This window comes from Meleagris gallopavo, chromosome 6 (genome assembly GCF_905368555.1).
Source record: "Meleagris gallopavo chromosome 6, MGAL_WU_HG_1.1, whole genome shotgun sequence".
Lineage (NCBI taxonomy): Eukaryota > Metazoa > Chordata > Aves > Galliformes > Phasianidae > Meleagris > Meleagris gallopavo.
Genome location: NC_139409.1, coordinates 22,638,925 through 22,662,596, shown reverse-complemented (window position 1 = coordinate 22,662,596; position 23,672 = coordinate 22,638,925). Strand labels below are relative to the sequence as shown.

At 40.8% G+C, this 23,672-nt stretch overlaps 1 long non-coding RNA gene across 1 annotated transcript; it reads left to right on the top strand.

The window, feature by feature from the left end:
• Positions 1-4,683: 4,683 nt before the first annotated feature.
• On the top strand, positions 4,684-23,227 carry LOC109368184 (uncharacterized). The gene is made up of 3 exons (XR_002115952.2): positions 4,684-4,943; positions 7,494-7,621; positions 21,073-23,227. It is a non-coding gene; the product is annotated as an uncharacterized LOC109368184 (long non-coding RNA).
• Positions 23,228-23,672: the final 445 nt, after the last annotated feature.

The following is a 23,672-nucleotide window of genomic DNA, read 5'->3' as shown; positions in this document are numbered from 1 at the left end:
CCTCTGGCCGTGGCTGAGGTTCCAGGTTGAGCTCCTCAGGTCAGGACCTCCATAAGAGAAATGGCTTGTAGAGCCGTGTAGAGAAATGCACAGCACAGGTCAAGGCTCCATATTAAAATGCAATTTCAGCAGCTTATTGCAAAATGGGAATCCCCAGACAACAGGTAATTTAGCAGTGAATGTTTTTCCTAAAGATTGCAGCAAGGCAAGAACTGTTTTACATGCATTCCAGAGGAAAAAGCGAAGATAATCTTCTTAACAAGGACAAAACCCCAGCACTTTTTGTGTCTGGATATAACCAACAGATAATTAAGTGCCATTTTTAGCCCCCTTTTTCCTCGTAGGTTCAATAAGGTATAGATTACAATGTCCAATATCTAATCCAAATTTGGCTTTACTGTTGTTATTCTAAAAATATAAAAGGTCTATTTAAAAGAAATTGCCTTCAAACAATAACTTTGTATAGATACAAGTTTTAATGCAGTCACCTATTTTGCAGACACTCAGGGATGGATTTCTGGAGATGCTGGACAGGCAGATGAGCTCAGGCTTCCAGGAATTGCACACGCATGCGGGGCACAGTGAGCTGTGAGCTCCTGTTGCTTCCACAGGTGTCAGCCGTGCATGCAGAGCAGCGCTGCCATCACTGGGGGAGGAACTGCAGGGCTGTGGCAGTGCCCACTGCTCTTACTGATAGCTCTGGGTTAAAAAAAGCCTTCCCCACCTCCCCTTGTTGTTCCGGTTAGTTATGCCTTCAAAAATAAATTGATCACCAGGTCAAAATATCCAAAAGTAAACTGGTGGTTTGGGAAATTTAAGCAGAATCAGAGCTAGGAAAAATGGGGGACGTGTTTTTAACAAAAGAAGACATTTTTCAGAAATATAAACTAGACAATTTATAAACAGTTTCCCTTGAAAATGTCAATCTTTCTGCAGCTTGTTTTTAGTGACCCTTAAGAACACAGTTGAAGATACTCTGTTCCTTGAATGATGCATTGCGGAATAATGTTCCAGATGAATACATGAGCCTGCATGCACACGTCACGGATCTGACTGAACCGAGCTGACCCGGCCTCACAGCAGCACCCTGGGAGGTATCAGCACATTGCAGCCAGGTGCCAGCGCCTTTCTGGAAAGCATCATTACATGGCCTGAGACTGCCTCAGTGATGCCTTTTTTCCTCAATTCACCCTTTAAAATATGAGCAAGTTCAGCGGGGAAAGCCACTCGTTTAATCAAGTTAAATTACAGGGGGATACGCATGTGATCTTTTCGCTAAGAGATGACCAGACAGTGGGCCAGGGAAACTCTGTGAAGGCTCAGAGGTGTCATAAGGCTGAGCATAGCCCCTCCTTCTCAGCAGGTCCAGCTCGAGAGGCAGGGAAGGAGTTAACACAGGAGGGGCAGGAAGCCGACCAGCTGTATGCAATTGCAGCTGCTGCTATAAAAAGGCTTTGCCTTAGAGGATAGGGAGTCACACTGAAAGGGAAGGAAATTCTTCTGGTGAACTTAGTTCAGTTTTGAAGAAAAGGAAGTCGTTCCTGATGGTTAGGGTCTACGAAATTCAGAGGATCGTGCAGATTTCTGGCTGCGAAGAAAAATGTGTCTGTGGCCTACGGCTCTTGTTGCTGCAGTTGTCCAGCACTATGTGTGTTAAGCTTTCTTCAGATAGCTGTTTCTGTAAAGCTGCATGTTCGCATTTAGCAGGAAGTTGTTGCATGCAATAAAAGGCAATATATCTCGCACTGTCTCTTTTTGTCAGCTGCTATACAGAAGCCTGGCCCTGCTGCGGGGGGATGTTATTTTCTTAAGGGACTGCTCTTGTGAGGTCAGTGCAGGTAGGTCAGGAGGGATGTGAGATGCTGGCTGGGTATATCTGCGTAGTGATGACTCTCCCAGAATGGGGCTACCCTCATAGAGGGTTCAGCTGTAAAGGGAAGGAAGCATCTTCCTGCTGATCCTTGAGGAAATGGCTTACCTCTGAAGGGGAAAGCAGGGGGAAATGTCTGCTTTATGTAGTCCTATAACTATTCTTAAACATAGAGATATGTTTAAAAAACAGGTCTTCTACTTGACAGTGATTTATTCCACATGTTACTGTACTTCTCCTCCTCACAGCTTTTATATAAATTACCTTATGATGGATGAGCACGTCCTGCTAGTGCAAATATACTTCTTGAGATTAAAAAAAATTAAAAAAATGTATTAAGATGCAGAAAATCTCTCTTCTTGAAGTGAGGGTGTATGTGCCAATCAAGAAAAAAAGAACAGCAGTAGATAAATGAAAGTCATTTTGGAAATGTCACAATTGCTCCTGTTGCTGGAAGGTACAACACGTGGCACACAAAGCCCTCATCTATTTTTGGATGCTGGAATTCCTCTGGTGGCACTACAGAGTGGCTGGCTCCTGCTTTCCTTTGGCTAGTCTTGGAAAACAGGGAGAGTTGTATTAAATAAGATTGTGCTGGTTGGGATTGGCTCATAGTTTGCCAAACTAATCATAGCAAAATGTTGCAAGATTAGATTTGCCCTGCTGGCTAATCCAAACTCCTAAAAAACAGAAAGCAAAAAGTGGTAGAAAAAGTGTAGGGTAGGTAAGATCTAGATGGAGTCTAGAGGAAATTGTGATGCAGGATGCAAGAGAAATAGGAAGGCTAATTCTTAGTAGTATTTGAGATCCTGACACTGGTAGATGAGATAATAACTGAATTCAGTGCAAATGAGGCACAGATGTTTGCCTTTCACGTTGCTTGGGATGTGATTGGTTGCACTAAGCACAGCTTTCCCAGGGAGTACAAGGAAGTCTGAGCTTTCTCTTCCATTACCTTTGATCAGTGGGTAATAACACCTCTAGTGTCTCATGAAATGGCCATTGTCAAACCTACTCGGAACAAGTGACACTTGAGAAACCCCACCGGCTTTACAGCATGCCAGGCAAGTCCCATTTTTACAGGCATCATGAACTGCACATGGCATGTTGTTCATCACTTAGGGAGATGGAAACCAGCAGCTGACTGGCAGTTTTGGTTCCTTCTTTCTTCTAGCCCAGTTCTTCAGATGGGGCCCACTCAAAAGAGGTTGCTGAAGGAGGATCCTCTGATTTGCTCAGGGTTTGCCTACACAGAGTTCTTGCTGTGCCTGAATGACACTTCGTGCTGATTCTTGCAGGGTGCAAGCATTATGTGACTAAGATGCCGTGGTTTAGCAGGACATTGCTTATTAGTGAAACTTACACATCCAACATTAATAGTCCTCATTTATCCTATGAAGTTAGATATTACATTTCCTTAATTTTATTATGTTCAGTCGTGTATTTAATTCTAAGCGTACAAAGAAATGTTCTAGCTAAAATTATTCCCACTGAAATAGTAAGAGTGTGAGGAAAAATGATATTGCCCTTAATGCACATCCTACTACTATTCATCAAAATTTAGGTTCGAGTGTTGACACCTTTGAGAATCTTTGCTTATATCAAAATATATTATTGTATATTTGCTCTTAATAACTGAAGTAGGAAGAGTCTAAACTCTTTTAAAACGGCTTATGGTTTTTCTTTTTTTTTTTTCATTTACCCAAGCAGGCTAATCTGAATCATCCAACTATCTTTGTAGACTTCAACTGAAGTTATAGGTTTAGTGAATTATATCAACAAAACAAACATTAGGTCAGACAGATACTTTACTGGTTTAGTTGACAAAACAGAGGAATAGTAGCCAAAAGGCCCCGATTTAATCCCCAGTTAGGTCATTTATTATTATTTATTTCTTATAAGAACATCATGATTAAAGCTTCTCATCACTCGGTTTATACAGTTTAGTCATTCATTTGAAGAAAGCCAAAAGATGGGATTGTTGGTTACTAATAACTGAGTTAATCTCCCAAGCTGTTGGCATGATAGACAGTATTTTTTTTTTAATTCAACCAAAATTTTCAATCAAGAAATTCAGTGACAGTTCTCTTTCTTCTGAGAGCTTCGTCAGAGCAGTGTTTTGAGGATATTTGGGCTTCAATTGTTAAGGCAGAAAGTCACATCTTTACCAAGCTCCTGTATTATTTCAAATTAGTGGGTGACATCTCCCCTTTAAGGTAAAATGCAATATCATATACTGTGTTTGAAATCTATGCTCATGTACATATTTAATAACCTTAAAAAATGTTTTAACAATTTCATTGGCTCTCACAAAGCCTCGGTAATGGGTCACAAACAGTTATATTTTCATATTTAAATATACATTTTTGGAGCATAAATGCCTCTGCAGGCAGTTTTCCATTAAGTTTGTTTAAAGGATATAAAGCTTGACATTTCTCATGCTCCAGGTCGCAATGCGAGCTTTCATAGGAATCAATAAAACATGTGAATAAGGTTGCTCTTAGAAATATGTGCTACTTTCCTGTGTGTATAGTGGGAAACTTTGAAAATGAGTATCCTACAAGAAGGAGCTTTGGGTGAATAGAGGGAAGTTTCTCAAATGCTTGAATGCTTCAAAATAAGCTAAATAGCTAGTTATTTGTTAGCTGACTTCGCCACCAGAAAGTTGAGAGAATAACTGTTGAGCTCACTGCAACTGTACCACGTGTTGAATCAACTTTTCCAGACAAAATTTAGAAGCCAGACTCATGCCATTAGCTGATTTATTCAGTTAAGGATTTTCAAGTGAGAAGAAAATTTTAATCTAAAATAAAAAAATGAATAACAAAAAATTTCCCTGGAGTCTTCACAGAATCTTCTATAGATCCTGCCTTTGTTCACAGATGCTGTTCTGTTTTATGTTGTGTTTTTTTTCTTCTTCTTTGTTTTCCTGTACTCAGCACTGATGAGGCCTCATCTCGAGTACTGTGTTCAGTTTTGGGCATCTCACTACAGAAAGGACATTGAGGTGCTGGAGCAGGTCCAAAGAAGGGCAACAAGGCTTGTGAAGGGCTTGGAGAACATGCTCTATGAGGTGAGACTGAAGGAACTGGGGCTGTTTAGCCTGGGGAAAAGGAAGCTGAGGGGAGACCTTTTTGCTCTCTTCCAGTATCTGACAGGTGCTTACAGCGAGAGCGGACTTGGTCTCTTCTCACTGGTGAGAGGTGACAGGATGAGGGGAAATGGCCTCAAGTTGTGCCAGGGGAAGTTTAGGTTGGATGTTAGGAAGCCCTTCTTTACAGAAAGCATTGTTAAGCACTGGAATAGGCTACCCAGGGAGGTGGTTGAGTCACCATCCCTGGATGTGTTTAAAAACCATTTGGATATGGTGCTCAGGGACATGATCTAGCAGAGGGCTGTTAGAATTAGGGTGGTATGGTTAGGTTGTGTTGGATCTTGAAGGTCTTTTCCAACCTGAGTGATTCTATGATTCTGTGAATCTATTATTTTTTTTCTAGGTGTTTTTACAGGGGCGTTGTGTTTATTAAAGTTTTTATTTTTACCATTTTTGGGCCTCTTGTTTTAATAAATAACTGATAACTGAGAAAGAAAGGCAGGGGGAAAGAGGAAAAGAAGGAATGAAAGAAATAAGTAAGAGAAAATGTAAAGAAAATGAAAGAAGGAAAGAAAGAAAAGTACTGTGTTATGGAACTGTTAAGGTAGCTGATACAAGACCCACAGTTTCAACAATTTCTTTTAATGGGTTCAATTCATACTTTATCTAGTTCAGTTGGCATTGGCAAGGAAATTCATAAAGAACTCAATTACTGCTGGGTGCCAAAAAACGACTTTACAAAAGCCAATAGTAGATGCCTGAATGTGGAAATTAGTTGGTTGCTCATAAAAGCATGGATTAATCTGGTAGACTCACATTATTGCACTTTACCAAAATCTCCCTGTCACATCAATTAAATATGCCACTCTTTTCTAATTCCCATTCTGAAATTTTGATGTACTGTTGCTGGTATCAATGTAATTATTAATTACAGGTGCCTTGCTTTGCCTGGTGCATGAAGCAATACCTGTCTGCAGCAAGCTTGGAAAGCATTCAAGAGTCTTGAGGAATGAAACACTACATTCGTGCCAAATGAAATACCTAACAGTGGACTTCAATATATATTTTTATTATTTTCAGTCATTTAATGGTACTCTGATGCTTTAAAAGGAAAAAATACGTTCTTGCCATGACATAAAATTTTTAAAAGAAGGCATATCTGTTTTCACATTGAAATTGTTAACTACTGGAACACACACACAAAAGAAATAATTGATTGTCAATCTCTTGATCTATCTAAATAAAGAATAGATGTTTTAGTGAAAATTATCATAGTCAAACACAAGGAATTACATTCAGCACAGGTTGAACGTTTAATAGACAGTCATGCAGTGAGAGTAAAAAGATGTGGCTTGTGCTGTCAGAGATCAAACTAAATTGCAGTGCCTCGTTCAGTCCTTGAAATCTGTAATTAAAATGTGTTAAAGCTCAACTTTGTTCTAAAGGAAACAAGACAACAGTCAGAATATAGGACAGTGGTCCCAGTCTGATCTTGGCTAGAAAGGTTATTGCAACCTTATTTTTACAAGATGTTACAGCATTTATGGCCAAGATACCTATTTATCTCTTCTTCAGAGCAGGTAGCATTTCTCCTTTAACAACAAGTAGCAACTTGGAGCAGCTGTAACCAAGAAAATAGAGAAGCCCCCACTGAAGTATCTGTTTTTCCTTTAGTACCACGGCCTCGTGTTCCAGTATTATCCTTGCAGACTTAGAATATGTCAATAGATACCTGACTTCTAAATCTGACTAAGTGGTAAAAAATTTCCTACAAATACCAGAGCAGAAAATTCTAGAGTAGTACAATTGCAAAAACATGTTGACCAATAGACTCTGCATATCTCATCCTGGAAGATGTTTTGAAGCAACCTCAAACACTTTTGTGATGCTACTCACTGAGGTGGGTAAGAAAGGGAAATCTTAAGAAACCAAATTCTGCAAAATCTGAGATTGTAATGTAAACTCCTATATTTCTGTTGTTGTAATAGAATGAGTGTTACAAAATTATCTAAGAAAGATTTTGGAACAGCTTGACTATGCAGCCTCCTCACAGTCCTACGGAAACTGTAAAGTGGAAGTAAACATAACATACCTTGATAGGATTTGAGTAGATTATAAATGTGTAGATAAAGACAACCTGAAAGATGTCATTTATGTGTATTTCAAAAAGTGTTGATAAACTAATAAGGAAGTCAAATAATAATGGATCACTGGGCAAACAAGCTTGCATGGATTAAAAATTTGTTAAATGATAAAATCAAAGTAATAGCAGCAGGTGCTCTTCAGAGTGATTAAAAATAATAGTAAGGTATGGCAGGTGCTATTTGAAGTACTTAGAACTCATGCCATGAAAGAGGAAGTAAATTTTACTTTTGAAAAAGTAGTATATTCAGAGATAAACACCAACTAGAAGAATAGGAGTTGGTGGCTATACTAATAGTGCCTTGGCTTTCCAAAGGCTTTGATAAGACATGAAGAATGAAATAAAATCTTGGGTTTTCAAACCTTTTTTTTTTTTTTTTTTTTAAGAACAAGATAGCTGTGGAAAATTAATATGGAGAGTGGAAATTCCAGCTGCAATTTCTCATTCCATTCTTGTACCATGGCTTAAACTGATAGAATACCAGAGATGAAAGCTAATTTTGGATCATCATTTGGTAAGTCATCTTAAAACACACAGCATCTTCTCATAAATTTTGATTCTTTGTGAAAAAAAAATGCAGAAGTATTTCTATTTACTGTCAGCAACTAATGTTAGCAATGGCCCTTTGGGTTTATAGGGATTCTAAAAGAGTGCTGCCTTACCTGTAATAAAGTGTATCTATTCTCACAACAGAGCAAAAATCTTGGAAAGATAAGTTTGATTCTGGTAAGGTCCTTTGTGTATCCACTTACCTTTACAGTTCTATAATATAAAGTGAAAAGATTGGAGGCTATGTTGTCTCAGATGTATGCAGAGATGATAAAGATTAATATGACTTTTAAACAGAAGTTGAAAGACACCCAACCAGAACATTCACAATTCTCAGGGATTTCACAACTCGCCGGCCCATCAGCTGTCCCCACCTGTGCAACAGTAGGCCAAAAACTGAAAAATGACAAGGCAGTGAGCTTCTCAGAAAGAGCAGGAATTATTTCCTTAAGCGGTGTCAAGTCAGACTGGAACTTAACACTGCAAGAGGTTAGTAGGAAAATGGCTAGGTTTTAAGGAAGGATCGATCGCTCACTAGCTTTTTGTTCATTAACATTTATATCTGTACAAGACAACCTCATGTGAAAGGGCTTTCTCAACTTTTCACCTGTGCCCACGTTGCACAAATCCAGTACCCTATCTCATCAGTTGTCATCTGCCTTCTTCCAGAGCTTTGTTTTCTCTTCATGTCTACTTCACTCTTCATGCTACTCTTTTGTAGTCTTAAACATCATCACTGAAGGAACTTTTCCCACTTTCTCTTCTCAACATGCTTCATCACTGAATATGAATCTCATTTCATTCTCCTCTGATGTTTAGAATCCATAATAAATACGTAATTACCTACCTGGTGTGGGAAATTACATTTGAGACCCAGTCATCTAAAGCTAGCATCAAGTCTGCCAGTTCTTAAATTCCATCATCTCATAATAATGGTAAGTTAAGAAAAGTAAGTCACTTGGTTTATTGTCTAGATAGGAAAATGTCCAGGTGTATTTTTGCCTTTTTGTCAGTTCCACATCTTGTTGCATACATTTCCTATCACAAAATCATTTGCATTTGTCCTGAAACTGTCCCTATTGGGAATAATTCAAGGAGGGCTGTTGGAGATCAGTAATCACCTGTTATGTTCTTCTAGCTCCTTTCCATTTTCAGCCTTTACATCATGTTGGAACAGATGAAAGACATAAAACTCTTTAGACTGGCCCTTTTCTTTTAATAGAGATAAGGCTGAATGTTAAGCATATGCAGACCATTTGTATACCAACCTTTTGCTTTGGAGATACCTGTGCTAAGAACTCCAGCACTCGTACAGAAAAGTCAGTTTGTGGCTCAGAAAAACAGCTGAAGAGTGAATGCAAGTGGATCAGGTGCAGCTGGGCAGTCCCTGCCACCCACAAATCTCTTGGGTTTCAAGGCTGGATGGTTGCAAAGCACTGACACCTGCCCAGAGCATCCTGCAACAACCAGACTGTGCTGCAGTTGGTCTGTAGGGTAATGTGCTGGCTTGTGCCTGTACGTTTTAAGTTTTGCAAAGAAGGAGCTCTCTTCTGCAGCACTGTGCTAGCTTATGGCAGTTCATAAATGATCATCCTCCCAGTAATATACAGAGATAGAAAAAGAACAGAGATTTAATGGGGAACAAGCAGCTCATGCCCAGATAGAGGTTGTCCCTAGGGTGTGTATTCAGTTAATGCCTTCAGTCACACGCAACTGCAAGTTTGAGGAAATAACTTTGTGCAGGTTAGATGTTAACCATGTCAGTACCATGTTGATGTTTTATGTGTTTGTATGATTCCCCCAATACATAATACCTCAGTTTTACGAATGGTTCACTGTGAAAATATTATTTTGCATATTGCCCATCTCTAAGTGAAGACACAGCAAATAGCAGCACAAACACAAGCCCCACAAACCCTTTTTTACTCCTGCTCTTTGGATGTTCTCTATTAATTGAATGAATTGACCACAATTCTAAGATCTGTGTCTATGTACTTCTATGCAGGGACATAGTATGAAATCAGGTTTAGTAGCTCAGATACAACCTTACAGATAAAACCCTGCTTTTAAACATAATTGCACTGGATCTCTGTGATGACTGCAGCAACAACAGTGAGCTGTGAGCTGCACAACTTCAAGAGAAAGACTAATCACAATATTCTCAGCTTAAGGAACAAAAAGTAAGACACAGCACCAGCATGTGTTAGCAAGGTGGCTGCTAACGGATGGGGGCTCTGTCAATCCCCCATAGGCTTTGTCTGTAGCAGCCCTTGCATGCGTTTCTCAGATTTGTGCAGTCAGTAGCAGAGCCTCAAGGTGTTGTTGGCCATCCCAAGGAGAAGATCACTTTTGCACATTCTGCAGTCCTAGGTTAACATGCTGTCAGCATGAATACCTCTTCACCACAGCCAGAAGAGATCAGGAATGAACAGCTTCTTAGTTCCCCATGAACATTATGGTGGAAGGGGAGAGATCTAGCTAGCAGGTCCTAAGCTGAGGCTCAGAGGCAGGCCATGTGTGCATTCAGCATCTCAGGGAGCACTGATACAGGGCTAAAACCAAGCAGGAAAGGTTCAGTTTCTGATATCTTGAAAGTTTGCTGGTTTTGAACAGATCTGCATAATCCCCACAAAGTTTTCTTGACTCCAAGACTACATCACTGCCAAACTTCATTGCCTGTCTGAAAACCATGGAGATATGGAATTTTTTGAAAAAAAAGTATTGGTATTTTCATGTGGTAGAAAGTAATAGGCATCCTAAAGAGAAGGGAAACTCTTGCTGCCCTTGTGTTGCTGTTCAGCTGTTCATGATATAGCAAAGCAGAGATCCTTCAGTCCTAAAGTCTGACTGCCTCTTCACATGCACTGCCTATCTTTGTTTCAGGGCAGCTGTAATCCAGAAATATATGACCAGCTCTGTTATATGTTATGATGAACATACTCATGCACAAGTCTGTGCTGCAAAATGCAGGTTGCAAAGGGTGGGATAGAAGGACAGATAGTAAAAGGATAAAGCTCAGGGGTGAAACTCATTTAAGTCAAGGGCGGGAGCTGGGGCCTGAATGCAGGGATGTCTTTGTAAGGGCTTGGTGGCACTGACTAGGACAAATCTGCTCCAGCAGGTTGGAAAGATCAATCTGAGGGCTGTAGGGACCAAACGAACCACCAAACGTTGGTCAAATTCATCCCTCAACATAAGCTGTCTATTATATTTCAGTAAGATAGAGAGAAAAGGTTGAATCTAGTACCTGGTATGTGGCAGCTCTGTCCCAAGAGGACTGTGACCTGATTTTCATGGGTACCCACAGCTCCTGTCCTCTTCTGTATGAGAGAGAAAATGTTGAATCTAGTACCTGGTATGTGGCAGCTCTGTCCCAAGAGGACTGTGACCTGATTTTCATGGGTACCCACAGCTCCTGTCCTCTTCTGTATGAGAGAGAATCTATCCATGCTCCTCAAACCCTTCTCAGTGGTTAACTGTAAATTATTCCACAGCATAAGATGCCTTTTAAAGTGATTTTCTAAGGTACTTTCTTGATCTCTGCAAGATTTATCAGATTGGAAAAAAAAAACACCCTGCAGGTTTGATCATTTAGATGTTGTTAACTGGAAAAAAAAATGAAGAGAAAAACAAAATGATATATTATTACTGCTCTGTAACCCTCTTTCTGTACACATTCAAAGTACTTTTATGAGAAAAAAGAAGGTACCACACCCAAAGACTCATTTTTTCCTCAAGTATCTGCCTCTTGTCTGGCTTTAATGATCAGGAAAAAAATAGTATTTGCATGCCCTGAGACAAATATGCACCCCTGTGCTGCTACTGTGCCATTCCCTTTTTGATACGGCCAGGTCTTTAGTTGTGGTTGTTTGTCAATGAAAATAAATGTATTTTTGAATTCGGAGACCAGATTTGCATCTTTTAGGCTTCAGAGCAGTTTGTTATGGTCTATTGTGGAGAAAGACATCTTTGAACTAGATAAATATTTTGGTCCCAGTTCAACTCTTATTGAGAAATGAGACGCAGAGGTTGAAGAGCAATACCACAATATCCGCATTTACTGGATCTGAAGGAAAATCCTACATTACAACTGCATAATTTCTAACATTTATTAATAACTAGGAGAGTATTTTTGTGCTTTTTAAAATTGCTTTTGCCACCACACCTTAAAAATATTGAACTTTTCTTGTCTTCCTAATTCCCTCCTTGCCTTGGGCAAGAAAGGAGTCTCTCCTAGTTTGCCAATACTTCCTTTTTATTTCTTTATGCATCAGCATCATCACTGACAATAGGAGTGAACATGATTCCAAGAAAAGTGCTCATTAGAAAATTTCAAGCCCAGAGCCAGAAGAGGGAGCCTAGAGAGCAAACATTGCTCTTATTTATTTGCCACCAACTTTAAAGATGCTTTAAAAAAAAAAAAAAAAGTTCCAAAGTAGATCTCAATAAGGGCATAGAAATTGGAATAATAAGAATTGTCTTCCTTAAGTTTCATTGCTCTGCAAAGTATCATCAAAGAGTAGGATGCATTGACCTTTGGTGGCCAGAGTTCAGAGAAGACACACACAGATGGACTGCGCAAAGCTCGCCTTCTGTTGTGGATCTCAATCTTTCCACCCATCATACTCCCACATTCTTTTGCAGATGTTGGCAGGGAATAAACTACATTTCTACTCATAATCTTCATTTTCCCCTGTCTCACCTCAAAACCCTTATTATAGTTTGGGTTTTTTTCTCTTGTTTACTGTCCTTTTCCTTATTTTGCCATTTGGAGGGAAGAGTCCTCCCTGTGCAATTTGTTTACTCCTTTGTCCTGGTCCTGTTTTACATGAGTCATGAAGAGAGTTCTTATGAAACACACGGCTGTCCTGCCATCCCCAGCGCAATGCAAAATTCCCTCCTCTCCTCTGGATTCCATCAGAGCCTTGCAGGATGCCCTAAAGCCGGATGTGTGGTTGCAGAGCTGCAGACTCTGTATTATGTTGTATTTTGGGAGCCAATGCTCCTTCATGAGAAACAAGTATCTTCAGTCTAGCTGTGAAGTTCCCTAAATCATTTTACCCTGTTGACAGGGACCATTAGGTCATGGATATCATTCACGTGTGAAGAAGTAGAGGGAAAGAAGCAGCTGATGATATCCATCCTGAATACCTGATTCACAGAAGTGAGATGTACCTTTGTAAATCCTGATAGGAAGAAAGAACAAAGTCTCTCTTTTCACTCATTTCTATCCACAGACAAATATCTCACATTGTCCATGGAGGCTATGGAACCTCCATCCTCAGAGGTGCTCAGATGTCACCTGCATGTGGCTCTGGGCAAGTGGTTCTGTTCAGCCCTGCCTGGGCAGGACTTGGGCATGTGCTACAAAGGCACATTCAGAGCTCAACCACTCTGTGATTCTGCAGATATAAGAACCAACTTTTTTAGACATAGTTTAAATGTAATTGAAAACAAAAGATGATGACTGATTTTTTTCAACATAGTCTGATTGTGTTTTTTACTGTCTCAAAAAATACGTTCAGCTGTGTTTTGATTTTTATTTTCTTTTAGCTTCTCAGCTTCATAGTTTTCTTGGAAACCAGATCTCAAAATTACACAAGATTCTCTAACAGTGTGTCTGACCCAACTGATAATGCAGGACTTCTAGGACCTCTTTCTTTTTCTGCACCGTGAGGGATTTATAGATCAAAGAGCCTCCAAAAGAGTCCAACCCAACAGTATGGCAGGGCTCTCCTGGCAAAAAGCTGCTGCCCCAGGCTGATGGCAGGATGTCATACCACTTGCAGCAGTCATCCAGGTGATCAGAGAGATAGGTGCACCTCATGGTTTAACAAAGAAAAATTGCATTTTTAAGCTGCGCGTTTCCAATTTCCACAAAACTTTGCTGTATCATCAGGTTTTGCAGGACGGTGTCTCAGCATCAACGTTACCATGTTTTATTGACAAAAGCCTTGAGGGTTGAGGGAACTGCTGTTATAAAATTCTGCTTCCTACAGCACTGATAACAGGCTTGTCCTGTGGGACCCTGGTGCTCAAAGGCTCTACTGAGTTAGGTAAAGCCCATTCCAATCAAAAATAACAAAGATCAAATGATGCTAAACGTGATTGACACACATTATTGCAGTTCACACTTGTATAGAAATGGGTACAACTCAAAAGAGGTTCCCTTCTTCTATAGAAGGAGCCAACTTCTGAGTTGTACTCATTCTGGCCCTTACTGCAACCAGTGGCTCTGCTCAAAATGTAGTTAGATAGGATTTTGCCTGCAAAGTGCTGTTATTCAGCTACCTTTATTGGCACGCTTTGAGGCAAAGTATTTTTTCCTGTTTTCTAACATTAATCTTCCACCACTGGATAAAACGAACAACCTCAAAAGGAACTGAGTCCCGGGATCCATTTCAAAAGGCAGTAAGTAGAACAGGGAACTAAAAGCAAGCCTTTGATAAGAAACAAACTATGCCTATTTACAAGAACATTTAATATAATAGTATATTTCCTGTAATTCATAATCCCTGCTTCCTTTAGTCTGAAGTATTCCTTTACCTTTTATAATTCTTATCCTCCCTTCTGGGGTTTGTGAAAGAAGATCCCTTGTATCATTATTCCTCTCTAATTAAAATCAGAAGCAGCCCAGAACTGAGATGCCTGGCAGTCCAAGGGAGCAGCACACCGTGGAGCACTTTAGGCCCGGGATCCCAGAAGCTGATCTGAATAACCTCATGTTAGGCATTTAAAAGAACATATTTTAGAATGTGTTTGGTTTTTGCAGTTACAATTTTTGAAGTTGTGCGTTGTCAGTTCTGAAATATTTTCAAAACTTGTCCTCTGCTTCACTCTTCTGCACTGCCAAAAGCCAATTTCAATGAATTAGTGCTGCTGTAGATTTCTGAAGTGGCAGGAAAGGTCCAGCCTCCCACCTCAGTTGGCTTCAGTAGCTTCATTCGTGGCAACCCAGCTACCCAGACCCGTTCTCTCTGTCATGTTCTCTGTGAATCCAGTTTTAACAGTTGAAGGCTTTCAGCTTCTGGCACATGTCTCCAGTTGTACCACTTCCATGTGGAGAACAGATAGTAAGTTGCTCAGCTTCTATGAGGGCTGAGCTGAAAGTAATGCTTCCTACTTTATTACTCTTGCTCAGGACGCCAAATGCAGATTTTTGTGAGCATGGCATGCAGGGTCTTGTTCATTGTTAGTGGAAATGCATAGCTGATAGTGGTGACTATGCTGAAAAATACTGTTTTGTGCCTGAGAATTTTCTCTGTGAAACAGTGTCATTGCACTTCCTGTATATGTTGTAGTTTCCATGGAAAAAAATAGGACACGTTATTTTCAGGGCAACCTATGTCTATTCTGGATGCTTGAGCTGGTGTGGATATACTGCAGGAGTAGGGCTTACATTTTCTGTTGCCAAGCAGAATGCTAAATTTCCAGTAACTTTGTTCATTTACTTTTAACTTTTCAGTTTCATTAAACAATAAATTCTTTCTCAAGAGCCACGTATATTTTTCTTTCTGCCAAAACATAAAACAACTGAAAAAAAAGTTTCCAAATATCTGAAGTCCAGCACATGTGAAGACAAAAATGGTTACTGTCAGTAATTTCTTATGGCCTCCTAGTACTGTGGTGGGCTTTCAGTGTAACCACTTCACAGTTCCATTTTAAGTTTGTGCACTGCTTATTAAACTGCAGCAAAAGACAGTTGTCTGCTTGATCTGATGTGTGCAGCACTGACAGCTCACTTTGCTGACTCAAATTTCTTGTTGTGTAGCTGATAAGCAACAACCGCAGTTACTGGTTTCATTCCTATGTTTTTCTGTGTCAAGCCATTAGGTTAAAGACCTGATTCGTGTGCAGCTAGCCTGTTGCTGCACTCCTAAATTTCAATTTTTTAATTTGTTACTGGTTGGAGGGGTTTTTTGAGTGATGAAAAACAAAAATGTTGTTGATGGATAGTAAGCAAAACTAGTAATCCTCAGATCTCTTTCTTTTTGTACATGAATAAGTCTCCAACCCATTATGGAGATACAAAACCTGACTTTGGAAGCAGGAGCCTCAAGTTAGACATCTAAATAATAGATGTGTTTTATAAAATCCTTAGAGTCCTGAGCAGCCTCTGAGTTCCCAGCAGCTCCCCTGGAAGCTCTTGCAAGCCGCTGGGTAGACATTTGAAAGCCAGGCCTCCCATTTGCATGCTTTTCTCCCTTGAACTTTAAATAGATTTTTTAGAGGAGCTGTCACAACCCATTCAAAAAGCTGTCGCTTTTGATGCATCCCTGTGTCTAGATTTCCAGCTAGCTCTGTGCTTCATCCCTTGTTATGGTTGCTCCTAGTTAAAACAACAACAACAAAAAAATTTCAGATATCATAATTGTGCATTCAAATTGCCCTACTAATTAGCAGTTTGTTCAGTCCTAAAAGTTACTGAGCCTCTTTGGAAGGTGCAAGGGATCTTTCCATCCAGTGCTGGGGAGTTCAGCTCCTCACGGTGAGGGACTGCTCAGAGCAACATTTTGTGGCTGGCTGAACCCAAACTCTTTAAGGATGAAGACTTTTACTCTTGTGCATCAATGCTGGGCCCCGTGTTTTAAGTGTGAGAGTCTTTGTTGTGCTCAAGTACCCTGTCTCTTTCTGCATACCTCAGAAAGAGGCTTTGCTTGTCATTATACTGTAGTTTCTGATAGTTAGGGTTAATTTGTGTTTAGAGGTTGAGAACACATTCCGTATCTTAGAAAGCATCTCCATATGCTGAGAAATTTTAACTGCATTTTTCAGTAAAGCATGGCAAGAAACATGTAATTAAAAAATCATCTGTCACCTGATCCCAACCACTAACACCGATTTTAGAAGAGCGAAGAAAAGGATTCTGATTTTCTGAGGAGACAGAACCTTGACAGAAGCAATATTTTCTGTAATGCCACATGACTTATTTTCCCTTAGGCATAAGAAAGGGCAGTTACTATGCAGCACACTTGTATTTACCCACCACATGTTCACGCAATAAAAGAGTGAGAATCGCTGTAAGATTCTTATCTTGGATTATCAGTCTCCAGTAATAGTGTTATTGGTATTGAAAGCACCCTAATTATACAATAAACACAAGAGCACCTTCAGTTTTTAACTGCAGCAATCTAGCTTGCTCTGAATGGCAGGTGTGACAGCAGAGCTGTTGCTCGCAGCCCTTGAGAGCTTTCAAGGATGGTGGAAGCCATACAAAAGTAAATGTGTGCTTGGGAAGAAGCCAGTCCAAATTCTACCTGCAGATAGACTAGTGAGAAGCCTATTGTTCTGGGTCGATCTTTTAAATTACTATTTTTATGACTTTTGAACCATGTTGCTATGGGACGTTCATACCTTGTGCTCGAGCTGCAGCCCCAGACACAGAAACCTGACTGACTGAATGCAGCACTCTGAAGCTTCAACAGAGAGAGAGTGGGAGTTTTCAGGATGGTGATTACAAATCTGGACATCTGAATTCCTTGCCAGAAGCATTTTGATGCATTAGTATTTCCTGGAATCTGTCCATATATAGGGATAAACCAAAACATTCAGTCATAGTGTTAACAGAGAGAGATTCGCTTCTGAGCAGTGCCAAGGGGCAGATCTGGTAGATCTGCTCAGTTATGACATGAAAACAGACCAGAGAACTTAATCAGAGAAGCAGACAGAAAGACTTTGATAAGAGCTGCGCTTACACCAGTGATGGAAAGGCTGGGCGAAGTCATCTGTGTACGTGTGTCTCTTCTATTGCTTTCTGTTCTTGTTTCTGTTTTGTTGTTGTTGTTGTTGTTGTTGTTTTTCCCTAAGTTTTTTTAAAATACGTGCAGTAAATTTTGACATGACCAAGCTTTTGGGAAATCAAACAAACAATAGCTATGTTAGTCCAGAATTTGAAATGTCAGAAGTACAGGTAAGTCAGTCTGCAGTGAAAACCCACTGTAAGTCACTGGGCTCATTCTGACCATCCCAGTGGCAGGTCCTGTCCAGCCAGGAATCTGGGTTTACCTTCTGTGGGATTTGTGGCATAAAGAATGGGCAAAGGAAGGGAGAAGACAGTGAGCGGTGCACACCCAGGTCCTGTCCTGACATGGAACCCTGCAGCACTCCCAGCTCTCTTGGATTAGAAGGAGTCCCAGCATTCAGCACAATTTTGTTCATAATTCTTTACATAGGTTACTTTGATAGTAAAGCCTCCTCTATATTTCCATGGAAACTACAACAAAGAGCACAATGACACTATTGATAGAGCAAATTCTCCGCTACAAACCACTATTTTTCAATACAGTCACTGCTATTAGCAATGCACTTTCACCAGTGATGAACAAGAGCTGCATGCTGCACTCATCAAAAATCAGCACCAGGAGAGGTGATCCGCTGTCGCAGATATCACTGCTAAAATGCACCACCCATCACCTCACTGTGCTCACATCCACTGTTCGGTTTGCATAAACATTCACCAAGTGTCAATGAATGTCAGTGGGTGCCATTTTTTCCACACGGAGTAATTCAGTTCCACACCTTTACTTCATGCGCATTCCCATGTCAGATACTATTCTGTCAGACCACCCTTCTGCTGCCATCTGTCACACAGCAACAAAATGGAATACTAGTAGGAAGGTTCAACCTCTACTGCCTCTGACATCACAGGCCAGAATCATAAAATAGAAGGCATTACTTTTGGAGCAGCTCTCATATTTAATCTGATTTCTACATAGTTATATTATCACAAAATATGCAGTTACGCAGTTCAAGCCTCAGGTAATTTTTTTGGCTTCTTAATGTCATCTCTTTATAATACTTCATGAGTTTTGTCAGTGCTGTTAGGTCTTGTTTGGGGCAAAATATTTGAGCTGTGTGTGTACACGCATGTGTGCCTGTGTACACCCACGCTTGGAAGGTGATGCAATTCCTATTAAAGCTTGGGATACTCTTAGCTAGGAAAAAGATAAAGTAGGTGTTTACTGATGGTTGTAAATATAGAGTTTTCTTCTGTGTAGGGCACTCTGCAGTCTTCACCCCAAAGGTGAACATGGGCAATGGGCTTACACAGCAGTGGTGACTCTGGCACACACCAATCCCCCCCTTGCAGGAGCAAGGAAGAGGCTTGAATGCGAGGTTTTTAACCTATAGTTTTTGGCATTGAACTGCTTCCTCTACTTTGAAAAAGTAATAGCAGGGCAGGGAACTGATAATGCCTCCTCTCCAAGGCATACGTTATTAAACGCTATCAGTGCACTACAGAGATCTTTGTTCCGATCCAGTGCAGCTGGAGGGCTTTTTAAAAGTCAAGTTTTGAAGTCTGGTGCTTGAAATCCTATATAAAAATACAGATTGTAACATCCTGATATCAGGGTCCACTTTTACTGCACATTGCTTGCACCAGCCATGTACACAAAATGTTAATTTGCTAAACCAGTTTAAGGAAGGCAGATTGCATACCCAGAGCTGACCATCTCCTAACAATGGTCGTACTGGCAGGGAACACTGGCAGTCATCCATTGCACATAATCTAGTGCATAATTATATTTGATAGAAGCTTTCTGGTATGTGTGGATAATGAACAGTTCATGTATTTATGAACCTGGAATGTTCCTAAAATGAGTTACTGCATGCTCAACATCAGTTTCCCAAGTCTTTTTCATACTGTAGTATTGCATTACATTTACTAAACAGATTAAAATGTATTGCAGCCTTAAGGGATACATTATTCCTGTGGACAAGCAAGGGCATTTATGCAAGCAACATTGATTGGTTTTAGAAGTTAGTTATGCATGTAAGTCCATGTGCCGTGAGATCACACTGAACACTGGCAGAGGTGCTTTCACCCTGAAAACATACCACATACCTTCAGAGTCTTACTTTCACTTCAAACAGTGAAGCAGTGGACAGCAATACTTTATAGCCCCTGTTATCTGCATGACTTCAGCATACATGGCACTTTATGCCTGCTGTAGAAACAATGAGGTTTGCACAAACATACGGTAGAATAAAATCAACAAAGTGGTGGCTGTGATTCACTAGCACTTTCTAGGCTATGTCATGGGCAATAGGAGGGTGTTTGCCAGACACCACGGCCTGTGCTTATGGCATAGAATCAGATGAAGAATCTGCAACAACCTCCACGCTACTCAACGCAACTGTTCCATCAGCCTCAAACAGTTATAACCGTATAGAGGTATAGCTGATACAGTTTTGTAGGGAGTGTAATACCCATCATGGCCGTATCCAGATATAGTTTCTAGTTTAAAGAGCGTGGGTATTTTAGTTGTGTAGGTGCACTGACTTTGCATCACATTGGCAGTTCTGTACTTGTCACCTATGACAGTTTGCACATGGATGCCATCAATGGGTGACACACAGAGGTAAATAACGCTGGCTGGTTTAATTTGATGTCATTCCTACCTGTCATTCACATTGTTCTCAAAGTCTGTTCTTGTCTCAGCCTCCTAATCCATCGAGGTGTGTATAGCAGATCAAGTTTTCTCTTTCCAAATTGTAGCTGTATATTTACGAGCTCGCTGGGAGGACACAGGTGGGTGCATTGGTGTGACACTGTAGCCGCAGCATGATCCGTGTCAAACACTGTTATTAAATGACAGAAAGCAGTCAGCTACAGGGCTTCCATGTGCTCAGGCTCTTCCAGAATATACAAAATGACTTCCTTATCCAAAGCGTTATGCATTCTGGGACAGCTATTTTGATGCCAGTAAGTATGGCCATCTTTATCCTCAAGGGTTGTATGTCATCATTAATATATACAGCTGAATGGGGACAGTCTCCTCAGTCTCTGGAGCAGCATTCGATCATTCCCAAAAGACGTTTGCTTCTTGTGCTTACCTGACCCTGCTCTAGGATGTTTGTACTTCAGGTTTACCTTTAGGAAGTATAATTTAATATCTAACATAGATCAGTGCCATAAATTAGGCCAACTGGTTCTTGATACAGATCAAGAAACAGCGCAGATCTGATAGAGCTGGAGAGATCCAGATAAATCAGCCACTGACACAGCAGTAACTTTGTTATGTCTGAGCAATGAAACATGGCTTCCTTACACAGCTGCTCCTCACCCGCATCAGCTGGCAGGTGTATACAGCACGATGGGTTATATGGCACAGTGCTTCTTGGTGCTTTGGCGCAACACATTTCTTTCCTGCTCACAGCAGTTTTACTGAAAAACTTCGCATTTTCTCTACAGTCAAGCATTGCATTATTTCTGTTTAATTCTTATTTATTTCTTTTGCTGACTGACAACAGAGGCTGTATGTGGCCCTGTTCTCATGTGATTTATCAGCTAAACGTTCACTGACTTACAGTGATATCATACTTAGAGTGTCCCCATCCCATACAACAGGTTTTCCTGCACACTGTCATAAACGTTTCATTTTTTACTAAGTAAAATATGCAATCTCTCTGCAGTGTGGCTGTACAGATGGCATATGCTGAGGTCTTGGTGGGCTGGTGATTTTCAGATCCAATCTGGGGAATTCCCAAGTGAAACTCATGGAAGCTTTCTGGCCTCACCGGATGAGAGCCATGGGAGCTCCAGGGTAGACTGAGCTCTCTCTGAAAGACGAAAGGAAACCCACAATTGGAACAAATTTAAGAACTTGGACCCTGCGTTATCTGCACTCAAAGTTTGCACCCTCTCCGTGCCACTAACAGAAGAAAAAATTATAAAATCTTGTATTAGTCACTGTTACCAGCAGATAAGTTGAGTTTACTATGGGCCAGACCAGTGGAGTAAAGTACTGTTTTCTTTAGCCAACTTTTCTGATCATAGCTACATCTAAAATAAGTCATATTGTGAGTCATTTTTTAAGAGCTGAATGGCAGAAGAAGTTTAGGGGTTTGGTATGTGAGTCAAATAGGGTTTTCTTTGGAAGCTTTAATGGACAATGTCAGTTTTCACAGCTAATGATCTGGCTCTCCTACGCTGAATGGAAAAGAGAGGTTAAGAGTATGAATATACAAAGTGCATGAAGAAAGTAAGATGTGACCACACATTGAATATGGATGTACATAGATGTATATACACTTACTTCTCTGAAGCAGATGGAAAAGCCAGTGAAACAAAGAGAACAGAGAGGCATAGGGGAATCTTATCCATGCCAAGTATCACTCTTAAGAAGCATAGAAGAGCACAAGGCATCCAGCAATGACTGCAACCTTGAGAAAACACTTGGGAGAAGCACTGCATCCCTCAGTCACTGGCTCTTGCCAGCTGCTGGGTGCCTCTGTGAGCCCCTTTCTAAAATATTAATCCTTAGGCCCAGCCAGCACCCCAGGCTCAGCACTGGGGCTGGATGGAGGTGTGCCAGCCAGGGCCGCAGATGGGAGATGGCAGTGGCTTCTGGAGCCGGGTGTGTATGGCTGTGGGGGAGCTGGCTGTGCCCATCCTGGCCACCCGCCGCTCACTGCCCACTGTCCCTCCTGCCGGGGATTTGGAGGCAGCGCTGCTTCTGCATGGCCTGGCTGCCAGCTCCACAGCACCAAGCATGCCACCAGCATCAGCCAGCTGCCACTGTTCATCCTCCTCTGTGCTAGCCCACAGCACCAGGGCTCCAGCTCCAGCTCTCGGTGCTCTGTTTTTTCTCACTGATCATAGAATCACAGAATATCCAGAGCTGGAACCCATAAGCATCATCAAGTCCAACTCCTGGCTTCACAAAGGACCACCCAAAAATCAGACCACATGTCTGAAAGCACTGTCCAGATGCTTCTTGAACTCTGGCAAGCTCAGTACCGTGATCACTGCCCTTGCAGGACATCTTTCTCTGTTTCCCTCCTTCCATTCCCCTGGCCCAGACCAACAGCTCTTCGGCACAAGGCTCCCCTGCAGTGGGATACAGAGGGGGCAAAGCTAAACTTTCAAGGCACCCATGCAAACACAGTGAGCTGTTTCTCTGAAAAAATAACATATACATTTTGTGCTTGATCTCCCATTGTGTAATAATTTGAAGAGTCAACATTCAGAAGGAAGCTGATGAAGTTCCCCAGCTCTTGTGCATGGAGCTGGGCAGGAACCTGCCTGCTGCATCTTGCAGGTGTGCTCCCAGGAAGATGCAGGTGTGGGGAAAGTGATGGTGCTGCAGTCTGGAGGCAGGCACTGCATGTGGCACTACTCTCAGCACTCCTGTGATGGGCAATTGCCAAATTGTACACACATACGGGGAAACCTGTGTGTGCCGAAACGCCCAACGTTGTGTCACGGTTGTTTGTACTGAAAAATAATAGGTTTATTGCTGTAGTAATGGAAAGATACAATTTGTAAAACATAAAGTTATCTGCTATAAACAAAGGCTCTGATTGAATGAAAAATAAACCAAACAATCATCAGGTAATTGGCTCAGATGCCTTCATCACTGCCAGCTCTACAGCAGTCACCAACATCTTACAAGGGTTAGATAGTAATGTTAATGCATTACTGTTAATGAATTATTTTTCTCTAAATATGATTTATTGCTTTTGTCTTTGTGTTCAGCTATCTAAGAGGGTACATATGGAAAGCATTTTAGCACGTAGTATTGGAATTAATTCACAGCATTCAATGGTATCATATCATGTTTCTCATTATGCCCCTCCTTCATTAAAAGCAGTTTTAAGATATTGAGTATCCATTTATTGCTCCTTTTGACACACGTATAACACAGCTACTGAGAGTTGAAAATCATCCTTGCCAAGTTCACAATGAGATGCAATGTCTGGAAGACGTTTTCAGAAATAATGCTCTGTGCAGTGCAAATCCCAATGGGTTTGTTTAGAAAACCTCTGTCAGCTCACTAAAGGGAACTTCTAAAAAGTGTTAATTTGTGCTTCTGCTGCTTTGAAACAAATTCTGGCTTCTTCTAAATATTTGTGTTCATAAGAACTGACTTATGTCCCTCCTAAGATGGTTACCCTCTCATTAATATAAGTGTTTTCATGAGGTTAAATATCTTAAAAAAAAAAAAAAAAGTTCAAAATCATGCTATCTGAGACTAAAGATGCGAGCAAACAACCAAAACCCAGCAATAACC